Here is an 18,595-nt window from a genome sequence, read left to right as displayed (position 1 = left end):
CTCTTGGGTCTTGATCCGGCGGTTGTCCGTCCATCACAATGCCTGAGTGAATGTCCAGAGATGCTTTGTTTCATCCCCACAGGCAACAAAACCTATCTGATGGGAGACAGCTCCAGTACATATGCGCCTTATTTGAAATTCCTTCTGCATATTGCTGCCCTAGAAGGGATCTTCCTCATTTGTTGGTGCGGAAAAGAAAGCCATACTATTTTGATCTATGATCGCTTGATATCATTTGCTGTGATCTGATATGATAGAGCATGTCACTTCCGCTATCTTATATCTGTGTTTGCCATATTCTTGTCTGTGGTATAATAGACAGTTTTCATTCCCTATCTCTGCACAGGGAAAACCTCTGCTCAGGTCTAATCCTGTTAATGCTAAAATCTGATTACTGGCTGTAGCCTGTAGCACAAAGGCAATATGTGTGTGTGAGTGTGTGTTTGCGTGACAGAGCATATGTGATGTAATATAGAGTATAAAAAGAGCACAGAAAGAGAAAAACAGTGCGATAGAGACGTGTGCACAGTATGCATTGATCTGGAGGTCCAAATTGTTCCACTGTTAAAGAAATATTTCAACTCTTGCCCCCGTAAAATAAACGGCTGGTAAGACGTTAAATGCATTTTTGGAGAAACTGAGCCCATTGAGAGTCGCATCAGCTTGAACATTAAAACATTGACTGATGAAATATTGATTGACAAACATCAAGAAATATTTCAAATGTAATTCAATATCTGACCTTTTCTTTGAAAGTTATGTCAGCGGTATAGAACACCAGCCAATTTCAGGGCAGCAAACTTCCTCCGAATCTTAAGGTTTTTAAAGTATTCCATTGAGGTCCTATAATGCTGGACTGAATTACTGTTATCAGCCTCCACTCAGATACAATCTGTCAATCTGTCACATATGACTGCACACAACTGATAAAACACCATATTGCCAGTTTTTTGATTATCTTAGACTTGCGAGATGAATCCAGACACGTACTAGTCCACACTAGTGTAAAGCTTTCTAAAACTTTTAAGTTGTATGTTATGGGAAGACAGAGACAAACTATTTTTAATTTCAGTTTAATAAAATGTTTTTAATAAAAGATTGCAGTCTGTGGAATTTACATGCACTCTGCCGTCTTTGCATAATAACAATAAGACAGAAAAGTGAGAGACGATGGAAGAAAACCCTCTCAGTCCTGTTGGGAGATATACATGTGTGTGTTACATTGACAGATAGCAAACATAACCACATATTTAACGGTCAAGATAGTTCCAATGGGCATTTAATCCAGACTTCCATGGCTATCTTAAAAAAAAAGACAACAATATATGTTTTCTTGATTTTAGATTGATTTATTCTGTTTGTATGTCAAGCTTGAAACTTCAGAAATAAATGCAGTGAGTTAAAACACTTGGAAAAGCATTATATCCCCCAAGTAGTGAGTGGTAAATCATACACAGTCAAACATAATTATACACCATACTGATGTAGTTCTGGTATTGCATCTCGAGCCTTTTCTAACAGAATCATATTTGACAGTCTGGTCTCTCCATAAATACTGGATTCATTCAAGTATGAGCCAAACTCATTTTTTTAAATTTACAGTTTACCAATCAATATATGTTTCAGTCCTCAACACAAGTGAAACCATCCAATAGACAGCAGATGCATCAGTTTACTCAAAATGTGCTTTTTTTTAAAGATTTTAAAAGATTTTATGAACCGAGAGAGGTCATATTTAAAAAACCATCTCAACATGTTGTTAAAATTGATGGTTAATAACTTACTACTATCATTACGCCAGGCATGGGGTCCTTTCACATACAGAGCTGAAAATAACAGTAGCTGACTGCACTGACTGAGAAATAATGGTTTTATCCAGGTGGTGTCGGGGGATGAGAATTTCTAAATTGGATATAATTATCGGGTCAGGGCAATTGGATAATTGATGAGTATGTGCATATTTGGATAATGTCAGTGCTGAAGTAAACACCTCAGTGGAACACGCTGTAAATATTGTGTCTCCCAACTGGTCTAGCATTGCCTGAGTATCCTTTGTGTAGGAGTTGGAGGAAGAGGGATGGATGGATGGATGATAAACACTGAAGCTGCTTCCAGTATTTGGTGGATTTGTATTTGTCATCACTGTAGTTCTTATTTTACAACACTTTGGGTTCATTGCAGTGAATCTTTACTGGAAACATTTACTTATTTATGCAAAGGCAATTGTGCCAACATTTTTTTTTTTTACTCATAAGTTTTTTAGACATTTACTAGTCCTACGTCCTACTGTTTCTTGTTTTTTTAAAAGTTTTTTTCTCCTTCTAACTTTGTCGCGGCGTAACAAAAGCGAGATTCATACTGTGTAATGGAATTGAAACCACCTGCATTTCACCATGTACAAAGTGAATTGAGACGTGTTACTCTTTGTTTCTCTTCATCACAGACAGAGTTCCAAAGAGAAACACACAGAAAAATGATGAAAGAAGTGGGAGACATTGTATGGATTCTGGACTTTGTTCTTTTAAAACAAGACATGAAAGAGCTATGGTGACCTGGGTACCCCCTACGAGCATTTGTGTGTGTGTGTTTGTGACTAGTTGATTGGGCTGCATACGGATGCTACAACAGCTTTTATCCAAGTGGGAGGGAGGAATACAGGCAAGGCAACAAATAGATGATCAACTAAGCAAAACATCTGTATTGGTATACACTAAGCATTTTATCTTACCACTAGGAGTTCTTCTTAATGGCACACAAACTTCTGGACAAAGCTGTATGAGCAACTTTTGCCAAGATATTGAGAGTTGAATTCTTCAGCTTAGAGAAAGGGTTGTTTAAACCACAGTGATTAGTTGGTAGGTGAGCTGTGATGGTAAATTCATTTTAACAATACAACAGCAGGAGATAAATAATAATCTTGCCACGTTCACAATGGCAGCATATTCAAAGTCAACATGTTGTGAACCCACATGTTGTAATGAATTGTCTGCAGGGGCAGACCCTGTCCTTGTACCAAGTGGAACCCAGCTGTGTGTCGATAAGAGGCTGATATTTATTCCAGTTGCAAAACACGTCTTCATCCTTTGATGCTGCAGTTATGTGGGCATGTGTTGCATCTGTAATACCAACTACACTGGATAATACAGCAATGACTGTTTTGGCTTGTTTTGTGAAGGTTAGAAAGAAGTTTTACCAACATACAGCTGAGGTATAGAACTAGACATTTTCTCGTTGTAATACTCCAACATTTGAAGCAATATATGTTTAAAAAGTCTGTAAATAAGTCTGTCAAACACATTCACATGGTTTTTAGGTGGACTACTAACAAAAGACTCCTTAAGGACTTGTTGAGATTAGGTCTCATTGACTTGAGAGCCTGCTGGATGACCCCTAACGTTTTGACACAATTAGAAGCTTAGTGCTTAAATACAATATGTCAATATATCTTTATAGAGTACACCAGGAGATTAGTATGGTACTTCCATAATGTTGTGGAACTCACAAGAGACAGAAACCTACAGAAGATCCTAAACTTCCCATAATACAACTCAACAGAGTTTGCACTAGGGGCCGTATTGTATTGCTCACGATGGAGGAGTTACTTCCAAAAAGGGGGAGCGACTTCAGTTGTGTGGAAGTGGTTTGGTCAAACATCATATGTACAACACACCATGGTAATATGTAAGAAGTGCCAGAAGACTGTAACAACAAAAGGGGACAGTACAACAAACTTATTTCACCGCCTCAAGCAGAAGCACCCGGTTGAGTACAAGGAGGGCCAAAAATCTGGCGAGGAGAGCTCAACAGCTATTGTGAGTTTTAAACCAAGCAGACAAACTACACTGTTTACAACCTAAAGAACTGAGAGATCCTTTTTGTTTAGTTTTTACTGAATATTTGAAGGTAGGTTGTTACATTTATGCTGCCATATAAAACTAGAACACTTATTTTGTTGCAATTGTATGTTCTTGAAATTAATAATACAATATTTTTCAGTATTATTGTGATATCATCAAGAATATCATTATCGCAGAAATACCCTGAAATATTGTGATATTATTTTAGGGCCATATCGCCCACCCCTGGTTTGCACAACCCATCCCTGATGGCATCATCTGGACCTTCTCTAGAGCTGCAGAACATACAATGGAGTTTACAGGCTGACTAATATTACCTGTGACCAGAGTTTGATGTGTGGAATTGGTGAAATTCCCCTTTAATTTGGGTTAATTTTAAGTTTCCCCAAAAATCAGCCATTTAGGAGCCAATCTTTGCTATAAAATATTATGTGAATTCAGTCCCTGAAATATGGGACAAAAAAACTTAAAAGAAAAAGAGAGGGGGGGGGGGGGGGAGAGGAGGAGAGAGAGAGCCATCAATTAAACATGAATGCCAACCAGGGCGATGGTTTCACTCTGTTTGTAATCGTGAATATTTAATAAGGCAAAAGACAACTCACTTAGCACACAACCATATGCTAACAATGGCATTATGAGTTGCCAGGCTTGTGAAAGGCGTGACAGGGCCTCCCCTAGGTTCCAACTGCTGGGGAGGCTGGTGTGGCAGACACACACACACACACAAAAACAAACACACACAGTCGCATACTGCTGTTATGTCAGTGAAGTTTAGCCCTGTGTAGCATGACACCTCAGCTCTCGAAGCCAAAACAACATCAAGCTGCCATAATACTAGCTGCTGGGACAGGACCCCTGTCTGCCCCGCTGCTCTCAAGAGGGACCACATACCAGGCCTCTGCATCACTCACTCCTCACCTCACCGCCACCTGCTAACTAAAGGTCCGGATGCCCTTCAATGTCCATTTCTTCTTCCTCTCCCTCTTTTGGTTCCATTTCTCTTTTCTGCCTAAAAGGAAATTAAAGTTTATTACAACTTGGATCTCATTTTTAGCACTGCTAGTGCTGTGGCTCTAGGGGCGGTAATGTCGGTAGGCTGGTCAGTCGAAACTGAAATATTCCAATTACTGGATGAGCCATGAAATCTTGTACACATATCCATCCTGTCCGGAGGATGAGTCCTAATAACTTTGGCCATCCCCTGAATTTTCATCGAAGAGCCTCCAGCAGGTTGACATTTGTGAGTTTGAGTGAAATGTCTCGACAACTGTTGGACGGATCTCCATGACATTTGGTCATGTCTCCCACAGCATGATTTGTAATAACTTTTTTTTGATCCCTTAACTTTTCATCTAGTGCCATCATCAGGTCAAAATTGTAATTTGTCAAATACTTTGGTTTACAGAACTAATGCCATTCCCATCAGCGCGTGTTAACAAGCTATTGTTAGCATTAGCATTAGCATTAGCAGGGCTGAATACTCTTACTTTACTTACTTACTTAGTCTTGGTGTAGTTCGGCCGTCATTCTTTTAATGGCATTGTAGTATTGCTAATAAGAAGTCAGATAACAGGGTAAGGAACACAAGCAGTCAGACAGTCATACAAGTTTTAATCAAAGGCCCAAGTTAGCTAACTTAGTGAGAAGAGAAAACTTCAGCTAACAGTAGAATTATAACCTAAATTGTCCGTTGCACACATCCATGATTTATTTACAGCATGTCTGATGTTCCTGTGTTCCACACATCAGCAGTATGTTACCATAACCCACGGTCAAAACTATGAAAATAAGACCCACATTATAATAATTCCTCTGAACTCCCTTTTTCCACTTATTCAATTTCTGTCATTTTCCCGTCTCTTTTTCTGCAGTTTCATTTCCTCGCTTAGCCTTCTTTTCACTCCTCACATCTCCCACTCACTATCTTCTCTTTTCTTTCTCTCCCTCTCTCTCTCTCTCTCTCTCTCTCTCTCTCCCAGTGGTATTTTTTCTTCTCCCTCGCTGCCATTTCTCTCCGTCTCTTAAACCACTTCTCACTAATTACTTCTTTCTCATGTCTCCTCCCTGTGACTAAATGACAGTAGATGTCTGGTCTTTTGATTCTCCTCCCCTGCACCCCTCACAGTTACAACAGCAACATTGTCTGACATTAAGCCGCTCATACTTTCAGGGTCCCCAAGTTGAAAGTGTCACTTCATTTAAGGGGAGTCGACTAAGGAGCTTCTTTCCCTTGCCTTCCAGACTCCTGCTGTCTGCTTTTTTTATTTGACTTTGCACAACCGACAAAACGCCTTAAACAGAAAATCTGTATGAAACAGAACAGAGCGGGTTTTGGGTGATGAGGATGGTTAAGGTGGGGGGGAAAAGTGGTCATTTAGCAAGCAGCAATCGGTCGTGTGAGGCGCCTGCTGATTTTCCTGCGGATTATTGTTTTGTATTCAGAATTGCTTATTTCATGCTTGTCTAAGCGAGGTCTGTTTTAGCCTGATGTGTGTGTTTTCTTTGATGGCCTTCCATGAATATTACATGCGTGGCGGAAGACGAAAGGGATCACAACAGAGAGGAAAGGAGAGGAGGGAAGAGAGGAAATATGACAATAGAACAGTGTAGATAGGAAGGAACAGATAGGAGGAGACATAGAGGAAGAGAATGAAAGGAACTGAAAGACTTGAATAGAAGCGAATTAAAGAGAGGAGAGCAGAATAGAGGACATGAGTGGAGAGAAGAGGATGGAAGATGACAATAGAACAAAACAACAGGAAGACAAGAGGAGGAGAGTGTGAGAAGAAGAGCAGGGAATAAAACAATTCAACTGGATTGAAATTACTTGAATTGAGCCGAATTAAAGTAAAGTGAGGAGAGGAGATGAGAGAGGAGTCACTGGCCAGTGTGTATGCTGTATGAATGTTGATCAGGCGATTTTGCTGGCTTACCTATGCACGCTCAAATGGGCTGCCCTGCTCGGACTGAGGGAGCTTTGTTTATGGAGAGAAGACCAAATCCTCCAATCAAACATGTATGAGGAGGCGCACACACAGTTTTTTTCCAATCTCTCTCTCTCTGACACACATCTAAACACAAGCCACTCTGGAGACATTACAGTGGCACAAAAGGCACAGGGAATATACACACACACACCTAACACTATCTCACACACACACAAAGGGATCTAGATTATTTACTTACAGTACAGTACCTACATCGAAGGGCCTTGGGGGGTCTCTCGTGTGCGTAGGTGTGTGCGTAATAGGACCTCACTCCACCTCTCTGCCTCTCTTTTTTGCTATACACAACAAAACACACACACACACACACAAACCAACTGAGGGATGATGTACATCTCAGCAGACGCTTACACGGCATATTCCCACAGCTGGTCTGTTTAGTATTAACGGCAAGGCTCCTCTCTCCTCTCTCTACCTGCTCCTTTTAGCTCTAATTTAAAGAAGAAAAATGGCCTGTTCAGAAAAAAACCCCAAAAACATTTCAAGCTCAATTCATCTCCAGAGTTTGCATTTCTGGAGAAATCAGTTGAATTATTTCATTATGCAGTAAGATACAGTAATATATGGGCAGATGTTGTTTGTTTATTTTCAGCTTTTATTTGGCAGATGAGTCAACCCATTTGATGACCCAGACCACAGATGAAATGGGTTCCAATATATCCCGAACAGTCATCATCCATTTTAGGGGGTTAGAATGGGGGAAAAAAACATAGATTTATTCATGTGTGATGCAGAAGTGAGAACAAATGAGACGTGTGTGTGTGTGTGTGTGAGTAACTCAGAGGATCTTATCTATGCAAATGTCTGTCTTTCTGTTTGTCACGTTTGTATATATTTGTGTAAGATTATAGTGATTGTGTGTTCGTTCGTGTGTCTGGTACGCAAGATTTAACTTATGACTGGACAAAAACGTTGAATCCATCGCCAATGAAAATTCCCTTGATGGTTTTTCGCTGATTTAAATTACCTTGATCCACGGTAATTTAAAAATGTTGCCGTGAGCAAGACACTGGAATGAGGAAGGCCACACAGGGACAAAAAATTATGCTGAAGTCGATTTTTTAATTTTTTAAAACTTCTGAGCTAAAAACAGCCTGTGCAAATCCAATATTCGGATTTCTTATGATGTGCAGGTTTTGTTCGTTAGTTTAAGGCCCGGCGCGTCGTTTGTGATATCGCTTCCCATTCTTAATTCATTTTACGAGACCAGACACTTTGTCTTGACTTCAAAAAAAGTTTCCTCTTGATGACAAACTACCTCTACTGCAGATTTTAATGCATTCTGCATGCATCAAGCACATGTCGTTGTCGTAAACAGGAGATATATAGGAGGACAGTAATTTGCGGAGGACCTGAAATGACTAACAGTCAGCATTCTTTGCCAGTTTCCACTGAAAAAGCACCTGGTTCTCAAAGGAGCACGTTGGTTTGAACTGATTTTCATCCAGATTTTATGTCACCATATATCATACTGTTGTTGTGTTTCTTGCTGCAAAAAAGACAGGTTTACTGAAGTTTACGGTAAATTAACTCATCTTGTGACACTGACAGTTAGAAAATGCCTCCAGTGATGCAGAGTGAAAAGAAAAATTGGGAGAAAACACAAATGAGCTGTTGATACACCGGAGTCTAAATGAATCTAAATGATAAACATTTAAATCAGATTTTGTATTATAGATTTTTTTTTCTTTGACATAAATAAATCTCAATGAAGTAAAAAACAGGAAATGATGAGCTCAATTATAACCTAAATGCATTAACATGATGTGTGTATGAGTGTCACTGCTCTTTCATTCCTCCTTCTATCAAGATGGACGAGACATGACCAGAAATGCCTTATTGTTGCTCCTCATTATCAAATCCTGGTGCATCGCAGTGTGACAGAGCAATATCACAGCCTGTCACACACTCTACAGCCACAACCAACGCTGACTCTTTGGTCCCTCCTGCTCTTTGCATGCATGTGTGTGTGTGTGAGTATGTGTGTGTGTGTGTGTCTGGGATAGATTCTGGTGGTTTTCGATGGTTTCATCTGAGCACCCTTGTGTGTACAGTAGCACCAAAGTGTCAAAAACAGTGGCCGCTCTCTGCTCTTTCTGTTTTTAATTCCCATCCGTACATCAATCTGCCTCCCCTCTTTGTCCCTCCACCAATCGCTCATCCACATGCATTTCCATGAAGCCAAAAAACGTATCCATCTGCACAACAATGTCAACATTCACCACGTCGTTTTGAATCATCAGTAGTAAACTATACTTCTCCGAGCAGGTTTGCAATAGTGTGAGCGCTCAACATGTGGAAGTTGTATAACTGCCCTTCTCATATGCTTGTGTTTAGTCCAGACTGGTAATTAAAAACAAGCCATTCACTTATCAGGAGTGTGTTCCCACCCACTCAAATCACATTTCATCTGCTTCCCACTACCAGTACCATGACTGTGTATGTTTGTGAGAGACAGAGGTGGAAGAGAGGGGGGGGGGGGGGTGCCTTCTCAATCTGACACTTCACAGCGTGTGAAATTTAATTAAACACGCTTCACAAACATCCACATATACACACACACACATATATATAAACACACTGAAAATCTCATGCAAATATAATACATAGATGCAGCACACATTTATCATTATATGCATATTTTCTCATAAATAGGCGCTTTTCCCTTCCTATTATTTCCCTTTCAGTGGCAGTTAATGCAACTTCTCCTCTCTGTATGAAGTACGACAGTGAGGGTCAAGCGACTTTGGTAAAGTCTAAAATATGGAGCTGTTCTGTAAACAGTCTGCAAATTGTTGCCAGAAGATTTCTTGACACTCATGACCACCCTTAGGTGCCCTTGAGCAAGACACTTAACCCCCAGCTGTTCCAGTGGAGCTGCTCGGTTCCAAACAGATCACACAGCCAACAGATGGTTGAGCTGGGCAGCTTCCAGGTGCATAACTGTAAGTGTGGTACAGGGTGCTCAGAAAACGTATCCCGGTTGAATAAACGTTTAAAAAAAGAAATTGGTTTCTGAACTGAAATAGCTGGGTCGTTTATAACCAGGACACTCAACTGTCTGGCCAGTTGGCTGATTTGTGGCTCCACCTGTCACAACTCTAAGTGTCCTTGAGCAAGACCCTGAGTCCAAAATTGATCCAGATAAGCAATATAAGTTCCTTTGGACAAAAGCCTCCGTAATGAAAGTAATCACGAGTTTATAAAGCCAAGAGTGAAGAGCTTCCTTTGAGTCTTTTCCGATGATGTATGGGCTTAATGCAACAAAACCAATCTCTGACTGAAGGCGTTCAATTATCAATGACATACAGACTCCCACCTCGTCTTGATGTTAAGAACTGTGTGGACCTTTTGTATGTTAGAGGCCATTAATTATAAATTGTAAAAGTCTGATAAATCACTGTTGGCTCTATCTGGTACTTTTTGATCGCCAGTGATGCTCAATGAAGCTTTTCAGCATGCTTATACTCATTACCGTTATGATTGGCCAATGCAATGCCTTGCCGGATGATGTGTTGCATTGCAGCAAAGGTGGGACCAGGTTTTGACGGAACTCTCTGAACCTCAACACATCGCCCCATTCAAATGAATGAGAGGGCTGCATTTTTTCAGGCAGAGCTAATGTCGGTCTGAATGCCATCTAATGCTTACTTCTTTTCAATCCACCTCTAGTTTGTGTGTCTAGTTATGTTAAAAATGTATCTCTCGAGCCCAAGCTGAGATAACCTTGATGACATCAGCGGGGTTCAGACAATATATGTATATATATATACAAGTTCAAATATTTTTCCCAGTATTTTGAGTCTGTTTTTCAGACACTAGGGCTTTATTTCTATGTCAAGACTGTCGTAAACAACACTTTGACATTTTCCTTACCAGACTATGAAATGCACTTTGCCCTTTAGTTTGGTATTTATGTGTCCTATGCAAAATAGATTGTGCAAGTGAAGGTGTTGACACTTGTATTACAGTGAAAAATGGCTATTCTCACTCGCACTAAAATAGATGCTCATGGCTGGTCCTTGAACATCTGTTTTCAACTATAATTCAGTAATTTGGTGATTCCACAAGTAGGTGCAAGAACTGGCTGCGTGAGCCTAATGAAATAGTTATCTGAGATTTTACTGAATGAATGAATAACAATTGGCTAATTTTCAAAATTGCTTACTTTGGCGCAGCCTTCATGTCATTTTTATATCAGTTTATTGACGCAAGTTTTGGAATGATCTTTGTTGGACAGCGCAGTTTGCATTCATGCTGACTGGTTTAGTTTTGGTAAAGATGTGACACAGTACATAGAAGCTGACTTCATGGCACAAATGTGAAATGACACAAGAAGGAATTACATCACATCCTGCATATTGGCTCTGAATGACAAGCTTTTAATTATTTGTATACTTCAGTGTTGATGAGCCTGATGGTGGCGACCTACTTTGTTGTGTGAGTTCTCATTAAGCTCTGTGAAATACAGTAACCAGCTAGTAGTAGTACTGATGTACAGTACGTGGGTGTTCATGCTTCTAAATTAAGCTGCAACATTTTCCCTTTCATGTTCTACCAAACACCCACTTTTACTGTTGTTCTTGTTCTACACACACACTGTCTGTCACCTACTTAGTCTTTTCTCTTGGCTTTTTTTGACACAGATGTTGACATCTCTGTTTGATGTCGTGAACTTCTGGATGGCAGGCGCCTCGCGCAGTGCACTGAATCCCTCCCCATGGGGCATGATTTCAATCTACCACCTCGCTAGTCTTCTCACAGGCTCAGATGCGAGTGCTGGTCTACCCACTGGGATGCTCTGCAGTGTGGTGTGAAGGAGGAGATAGGAGGAGAGGAGAAGGAGGAAAGAACAGAGTTCAACTCAGGTTCTTTCACTTTGCAACTTCTGCAAAGCTTGAAGGAGAGGCTGAGTGGTTTTGGATGATAGTGGGCTTAACCCGCACACAACTTAAACCCATCACCCATTCCTTTGAAGAGTTTGGTGGCCGGTGTTTGAACTGGCAACCTTTTCATCAGTGTGCCTTGAAACAAACTTTTCAGTTAGCGCACCTCTATTTTTAGATATCGATGTCATTTCTCTCGTTTGTTTAGGTTGCCTTCTGTACCACTATTTTCATTTTCTACATCCTCACTATCACAATTTCTGCTAATTTTTGACATTGCTACAATTCAGCATTTAAAACATCATGGGGAAAAAAGTGTGAGAAATATTTAAAATGCACTCTTCCTGCAAGCTGCCAGTCCTTTCTCCTTTGCCTATGGCACTTTCACCAGCCACTCACTCCTCACCCACTTGTCCAACGTTTCATGTCAGGAAGCTAGTTGGGTTTGACCCATTCACTGACAACCCACAGCCCAGGCCTACTGCCGATGGGGGGAGTCTAGATTAGGACCCTTTTAGGGCTTGTAATTTCCTCAGGCTTTTTCCCTTAAAATTACCCTCTCACAGTCACTTCTCACACTCAGTGTCACGAATGGCAGGACAGGCTTTAGGTGGCTTATGTAACAGTCCATTAAGTTTGCTGTAGAAATGGCCTGTATTGCCTGAGAGGCTGCAGCAGACACCTAGAGATAAGTAATGTCAGAAACAGACAGCGATACGGATGGGGCCTCTTACATCTTTTATGGAACATTAGACTGAGTGAAGAGATGACCTAATTTGAATTGATTTGGCGTATATTTGTGCTCAGGAGAGCACATACAGAAACATGCAGACACAAAGACACACATGTATTTGTGCAGGCACCCCCACATACACACAGACACACACGCGCACACACACACACCAAGACGCACAGGCACACACACTCAATCACAGCTAATCTAGGTCTCTCTGTTTGTATGCTTCCCAGCTGTAGCTGCATATCTTTGGCAAAATCTTAGATGTTTTCAGCTGATTAAGCTCCAGCTTCATTACACTGCTTTATTCCCCCCTCCCCCCCGCCCCCTTGTATTAATGAGGCTGTTCCTTCTTGCCGAAATCTCCCTCCATATTGTTGTTGTGCAGTTCACGGTCCGCTGGGCTACTGGCCCGCAGATGTAATTGTTTTAATTTGCTAACTGTACGCTCACACAATTAGGACGCAAGTAGAATCCTGCTTCATTTCCTCTGCCCAGTGCAGAATAGAAAAGCAGATATCTTCTTGAAGCAGCACTTATTTTAGCATGCAAAACACACATATGCACACATGAAAGAACTTGAGGAATGTACTTTTGTAGTTTTTCAGTTCTTTGTTTGCGATGTTCAAGATGACATGCTGTGTTCATCTCTAATCCCATCTTCTTTTCTTTTCATGAGTATTTTCTGCTCTCCCTATTTGTCAAGGTTTCTCTGTAAGCATTCTGTTTAATTAGAGTGCTTTGGTACTGGCCTTTGGCAGTGGACTGCCTATTACTGCATCATATGTGTGTTTGTGTGTGTGTTATTTTACTATTTTAGGCTTTCTCTCTCTCTCACACACACACACACACAGACAATGAAACAGTTATTTTTTAACATTTAGGGTTTGAACATATTCCCCACTGAAAATGACCAGTAAGGCCAAGGAGTATCAAACTTAGAAAATAAAATCTGGAAGGTTAAGAAAATACAAAAACAAAACAAACAAACAAAAAAAAAAAATACAATCTTTTTTTTTAAACAAGAGAACTTAGGACAAACCTACCAGTATTTATTGCATGCATGTGACACTGTGCACAACAGTGTTCCTGTTACTGTGTTCCTGTTCCTGCTACTGCATCTGGCTCCCAGATGTCATTGTAGATGTGGGGAATGAATCTAGAGCCCCAAAGTTGAAGACAACAATGTTAACACCATTAACTATGAACAACTAGCTGCAATACAAAGACACGCAAGCTAGCCAAGACTGCTGATGAAGAGTAGCTACGTTATTTTTCCTACTAATTTAGGTAGCTAACCTAACCAGGTAGCTAAACTAACCTCCATGGCTAAGCTAGCTAATAGCCATGGAGGTGAAGGGAAGCTAACATTAGCTAGCTGGTTAGGTTTAAATGAGCAAGATAGCTGCAAATTAACGTACTGCTAAGGCTAGTCAGTAGAGCAGCTAGCTAGCTAACTAGATTAGAATTAAACCAACCCACCTTGCTATGGCTTTTTCATTTGCGTATCCATGGGAAAGCACTGAACATGATTTTGTTACGTACAGAATAGTATGCAATGTTGAAGATCTTCTCCTGCTGTCCACTTTCCATTTGATGTGATTTGTCTTTCCATGGGTGTATTTTCAGGTGGTGGCCACAAAGTAGCTTTTTGTGGCCACAGGTTATCGGGCCATGGTTAATGTTGAACCCTGAGACACAAACAGTTAAGGAGATTGAGAAGATATTATTGAAGCGCTAAAGTGATGAATATTCTAGGAAATAATTATCCACACAACAGCTACTCACTAAAGAAAATGAAACAGAACAGAAGTGATAATGCAAGGTAATAATTATCCACACAGCAGCTAATCACTGAAGAAAATGTCAAAGAACCAAAGCATTATTAAATATGTTTTATTAAAAATCAGTTTGTAACAATAAAACCAGATATAAAAAAAAATAAGAGGTAGCATAACTGGGCCCAGAGCAGACATCTGAGGTGTCCCACAAGTCAGAGGAGTACATGCAGGTAGGGCAAAAGCAAATTGTAAGCAGTACGCGAGATACAAATCTTGTCAAACAGGATTAAGTTATTCAACTGTATCAAATGTTGCACTTAAGCACCTTGAGCACTATAACTGAGGATTTCTCTGCTATAATGACATAAAAGTGAATAATGAATAGCTAATTTAAATAGAGCTGTCTGGATGTAATATACAGTAAAGCTCTAAACCCACATTAAAACATCTTAGATAGCATCCATAAAAGCAATCATCTTGTCAGCAACTTAAAAAAATAACATTTTAATTTTAGATGTGTTATGTTATGTCTATGTGGATAAATAGAATGATATACTACTGATCGAATCCTTGTGAGTAGTCTGTCAAGAGGGCAGAAAGAAGGCCTCGTTTAAATCACAGTCTCAGTGGGGGAATCAGTGGAAACAGAATGAAAAGACTCAAGAGAGACATGAGCTTTCATCTCGACTGTTACATCTTGAGTTGGATGGGTTATCTGCCTGCGAATGTTTGACATTTTGTTAACAAAATCTGAGGAAGTCTTGCTTGGCAAAGGCTCACTAAGAACCTCAGTATGTAGTAGTGATTATGAGGATGTTTCTCACTGAGGTCAGTGAAAAGAAAAACTCTTGACTTCAACACTTAAACATAAATGTAACCCCAATGTATGTCTTTCTTAAAATTCAAATTTGTTTTGATAAACCAAGGTTTTAGCTGTTGTCAATTTGAAAGCTGGGACTGGACTGCAAGGACAGAGCATGTACTGCACTGAAAGGCTTGGGGAGTAACGAAATACCTGGAATGGTGTTATGTAATTAGCAAAAATAAGGTAACTGTATTTTGTTGAAGTTACAGAAAAAAAGACATAATCAGATTACCAATACATTTAGCGAAAATGGGGATTATTCGCAGGATTACAATTTTAAAATGCATTTTAAATTAAAGAACAATATACTACCATTCACTGTAAAAGTCCCAAACGTAAGCAGAACGGGAATGAGAGGGCAAAATAACTCACTGATCCACGATGATGTGAGTAGAGGATGATACCACATGGCACACGCAGGTGCACACAGTTGGCGCACATACACACACTTCACACGCAGTGAACTTTGGGAGAGTAGGCAGGGATGGTTGTTACGCACTGTGGCAGTCCCAAAGACTTGTACAAATAAGTTAAAAGAGAGCTGTATGAGTATGTGACTGCTGTTGCGCACATAACGGCTCTCCACCGAGATGACTGCGTGTGCATAATTTGCCCAGAGCTGACAGTGTGCCACTGGTCGCCGAGCGCGTTCAATACTGAATGAGTTAGAGAAAACTCAGACGTATCGCACAGATAGAACCAAATATAAAAGGACACAGTGAAGCCCATGATGCCGCTGTACATACAGTATGTCTGCCACTGTCATTCCTCTGAGAGGAGCTGTGGAGGAGTCAAAGCTTTCGTAGAATGGGCACAAATACCCGGTGGGGGGTCTTCGTCCACTGTAACATACAGTATACCTGTGTGATAGCTTCACACAGCCAATGGGCCAAGCACTGTTTGGTCAGAGGCTTTCCCTGAGAATGTTCTCCCAAATGCACATCATGTTTGGTGGTAACTTTCATTTTAGGTCTAAAGGCTACTGCCTGAATTTTTTTTTGGTGAAAAAGTTTTTCTTTAAAAATACACTGAGCAGAGGACACATATTTGATGCTAAAAGTTTACAGTTCTGTTTTAACAGAATATGCTTAAGTTAAAGTCATCTTATTGATATTTCTTTTCTCTTGTCTTTATTTGTATATTTGGTATTGAGGTAATCCTAAAGTAACAGAAAGTAATCAAGTTATGTTACTTTAATATTATGATACTTGGATTAGGTTACTGACTACATTTTTTAACAGGTAATTACAAATTTATTGAATTACATTTTTTGAACCCAACCCTGTGTCCTGAGGCCCCATTTCAGCAGCAGAGAATGTGAATACTTCTAAGTATAATTTTGGAAAGAACAGATCAGTCCAGTCAGCCTCATTTAGGGCCATGTGAAGAGTAAATGCTCTACCAAAATGGAGAATTGCTTTACCAAAGTGTAGTTAAAAGCCACATTAATTCCTTGGCTTTGTTCCTTCCCAATTACCTTCTTTTCTGCTTCCCCCTTTACACCCACCTCTGCTCTGCCTCATCGCCCTCCCCTTTTTCTCTATACTGTATCATCTGACTTTTCTCTTTATAGTGGGATTAATTGCCCTTGAATGATTTTATAATTGAGAGATGCTGATGTCCTGGGAGACGGTGAGGTGGATGCAATAATAGCCCTCGGAAGTCTTGAGATGAAAATAAAGGAAGGTGGCGCAGCACCCCCTCAGTCAATGTTGTAGTAGGCGGGTATGTGTGTGTGTGTGTGGTGTGTGTGTGTTGTGCAGGTGTGTGTTTGCCCAGTGACTAATCCACTGTAATTGTAAATGAACTGATGAATGCAAACAAAAATACTTTATGAAACCTACACAGCTTTTGATGCAAATTTATGTTGAGACTCTCTTCTTCCTTATGCAGACATACATAGACAAATAAACACACACACCCACACACACACACATTTGGTATCCACTACATAGGCTGTGCACATAAACAGATGTTCACTTCAAGTGCATAATTTTCTCATAAAAAGTTGTTGTGAATGCTCATGTCTGAATACAGAGGGTTCAAATATGAATAATTTATGACACATTTATGGTTGTGAAGTTGAAGGAAGTTCCTGAGATTCATGCAGATGTTGTTTTGATTGCGTACGATTATATTCACACTGACACATTTCAACCTTGATTTTAATCTAGATTGGAGTCTTGAATCAGGTTTCGGGGTTAGGGATGCACTCAGGGCTAATGCAGATTATCAGGGGGTGTGAACAGGCTCAATGGCAAGCTTTTTCCACTGAACACTGTCAACAGCTTCCTGACTGATTTGTCACAATAACTAGTTATTTTTGGCTGGACTGCAACAGCAGGGCATGCCATACACACTAAGTGAGTCACTGACTGAGTGATGAAGTTACACCATTGGCTGGCTGAAGCTAGCCAAACGCCGCTGAAGCTAAGTATCCCAGAAAGCATTTCGCACCAACCGACAGCAAGCAGCAATGGCGGAGATTAAGCTCTTGTAATTTTTGCTTTAGGACTGTTAATATGTCACTTTGTAAAGTTTTAATATTTTTCAGGTGAGAATAGTGCCACAATTACCTACTGAAGGAAACTGTTATGTGACATTTACATGAGAAAAGAGGATCTGTGCGCCGTCGCCAGTGTAACTTAAAGTTAAATAGTAAATAGTAAATGCTAGATTGGATGGGCCGGAGGGACAAACTCATGCATGTATACAGCACCTTGAGTTACAACTACTGTATGAAAAGTGCTATACAAATAAATAAACTTAACATTACATATAAACAGACATCTTATAATTGCTGTGATGTCCATGTATGATGGTAACCAGGTGACATACAATTTAAAAGCCCTCTAGTGTTTCAGATACGGTCCGGCCATATACTAGCTTTTGACCTGTTCTTGTTCCGAACTGGTCTGGTTGCATGAACTGTGGTTCACTATGACAGACTCATTCACACAGACACACACAAAGCAAATGGCTTTAAAAGAAAACCATCTACACTCACTCCATCGTTTTGATACTTTTTATAGATTGTCCAATCATTTGTTCCCCTCCAGTTACTTTTGTCCATGTGCATTAAAGCACGGGAGCCATTTGGAAGCATTTTCATACGAGGAGAGGAGTCCAGAAGTGTGTGACTGCACTTTAAGGGCAATATTTTTTTACAACCAACTTTACTCTGAGTTAAAACTATTTTGAGTTAAAAGCCAGTGAGCCATACTTCATTTCAAAAATCTCCATTTAATGTGTAACCAGGAGTTTGCAAGGCTTCTGTGACTTCTCATGTCTAAGACGCATTAGCAACGGGAGTGGGTTGAATGAAAGCAGCGGTATATCCAGAGCTCTTTTGCCTTCTTTGCTTCTTTCCAAATAGCCAATTATCAACCAAAAAAAGAGCAATCACAAAGCTTTTCTGCTGTGTCTGTGGGCAGAGTCTGCCTTTTTGTGGAGAGTTTGCTACTT

The 18,595-nt window shown here is 40.2% G+C and overlaps 1 protein-coding gene and 1 long non-coding RNA gene across 9 annotated transcripts in view; one reads left to right on the top strand and one right to left on the bottom strand.

Annotated features, from left to right (window-relative positions):
* sdk2b (sidekick cell adhesion molecule 2b) overlaps positions 1-18,595 on the top strand; it is a 273,376-nt gene that overhangs the window by 64,672 nt on the left and 190,109 nt on the right. The window lies entirely within an intron of this gene.
* On the bottom strand, positions 4,395-14,329 carry LOC121886636. Of its 3 annotated transcripts, none has more exons than XR_006092798.1 (4): positions 13,967-14,329; positions 13,531-13,643; positions 5,358-7,140; positions 4,395-4,866 (listed from the first exon to the last, which is right to left on the bottom strand). It is a non-coding gene; the product is annotated as an uncharacterized LOC121886636 (long non-coding RNA). The 3 variants fall into 3 exon arrangements; XR_006092799.1 differs by having other exon boundaries at positions 7,044-7,140; XR_006092797.1 differs by having other exon boundaries at positions 4,395-7,140.

The sequence above is a fragment of the Thunnus maccoyii genome, chromosome 20 (assembly GCF_910596095.1).
Source record: "Thunnus maccoyii chromosome 20, fThuMac1.1, whole genome shotgun sequence".
In the NCBI taxonomy this organism is placed as follows: Eukaryota; Metazoa; Chordata; class Actinopteri; order Scombriformes; family Scombridae; genus Thunnus; species Thunnus maccoyii.
The sequence above is the reverse complement of the archived record's forward strand: the minus strand, read 5'-3'. Positions and strand labels throughout refer to the sequence as shown.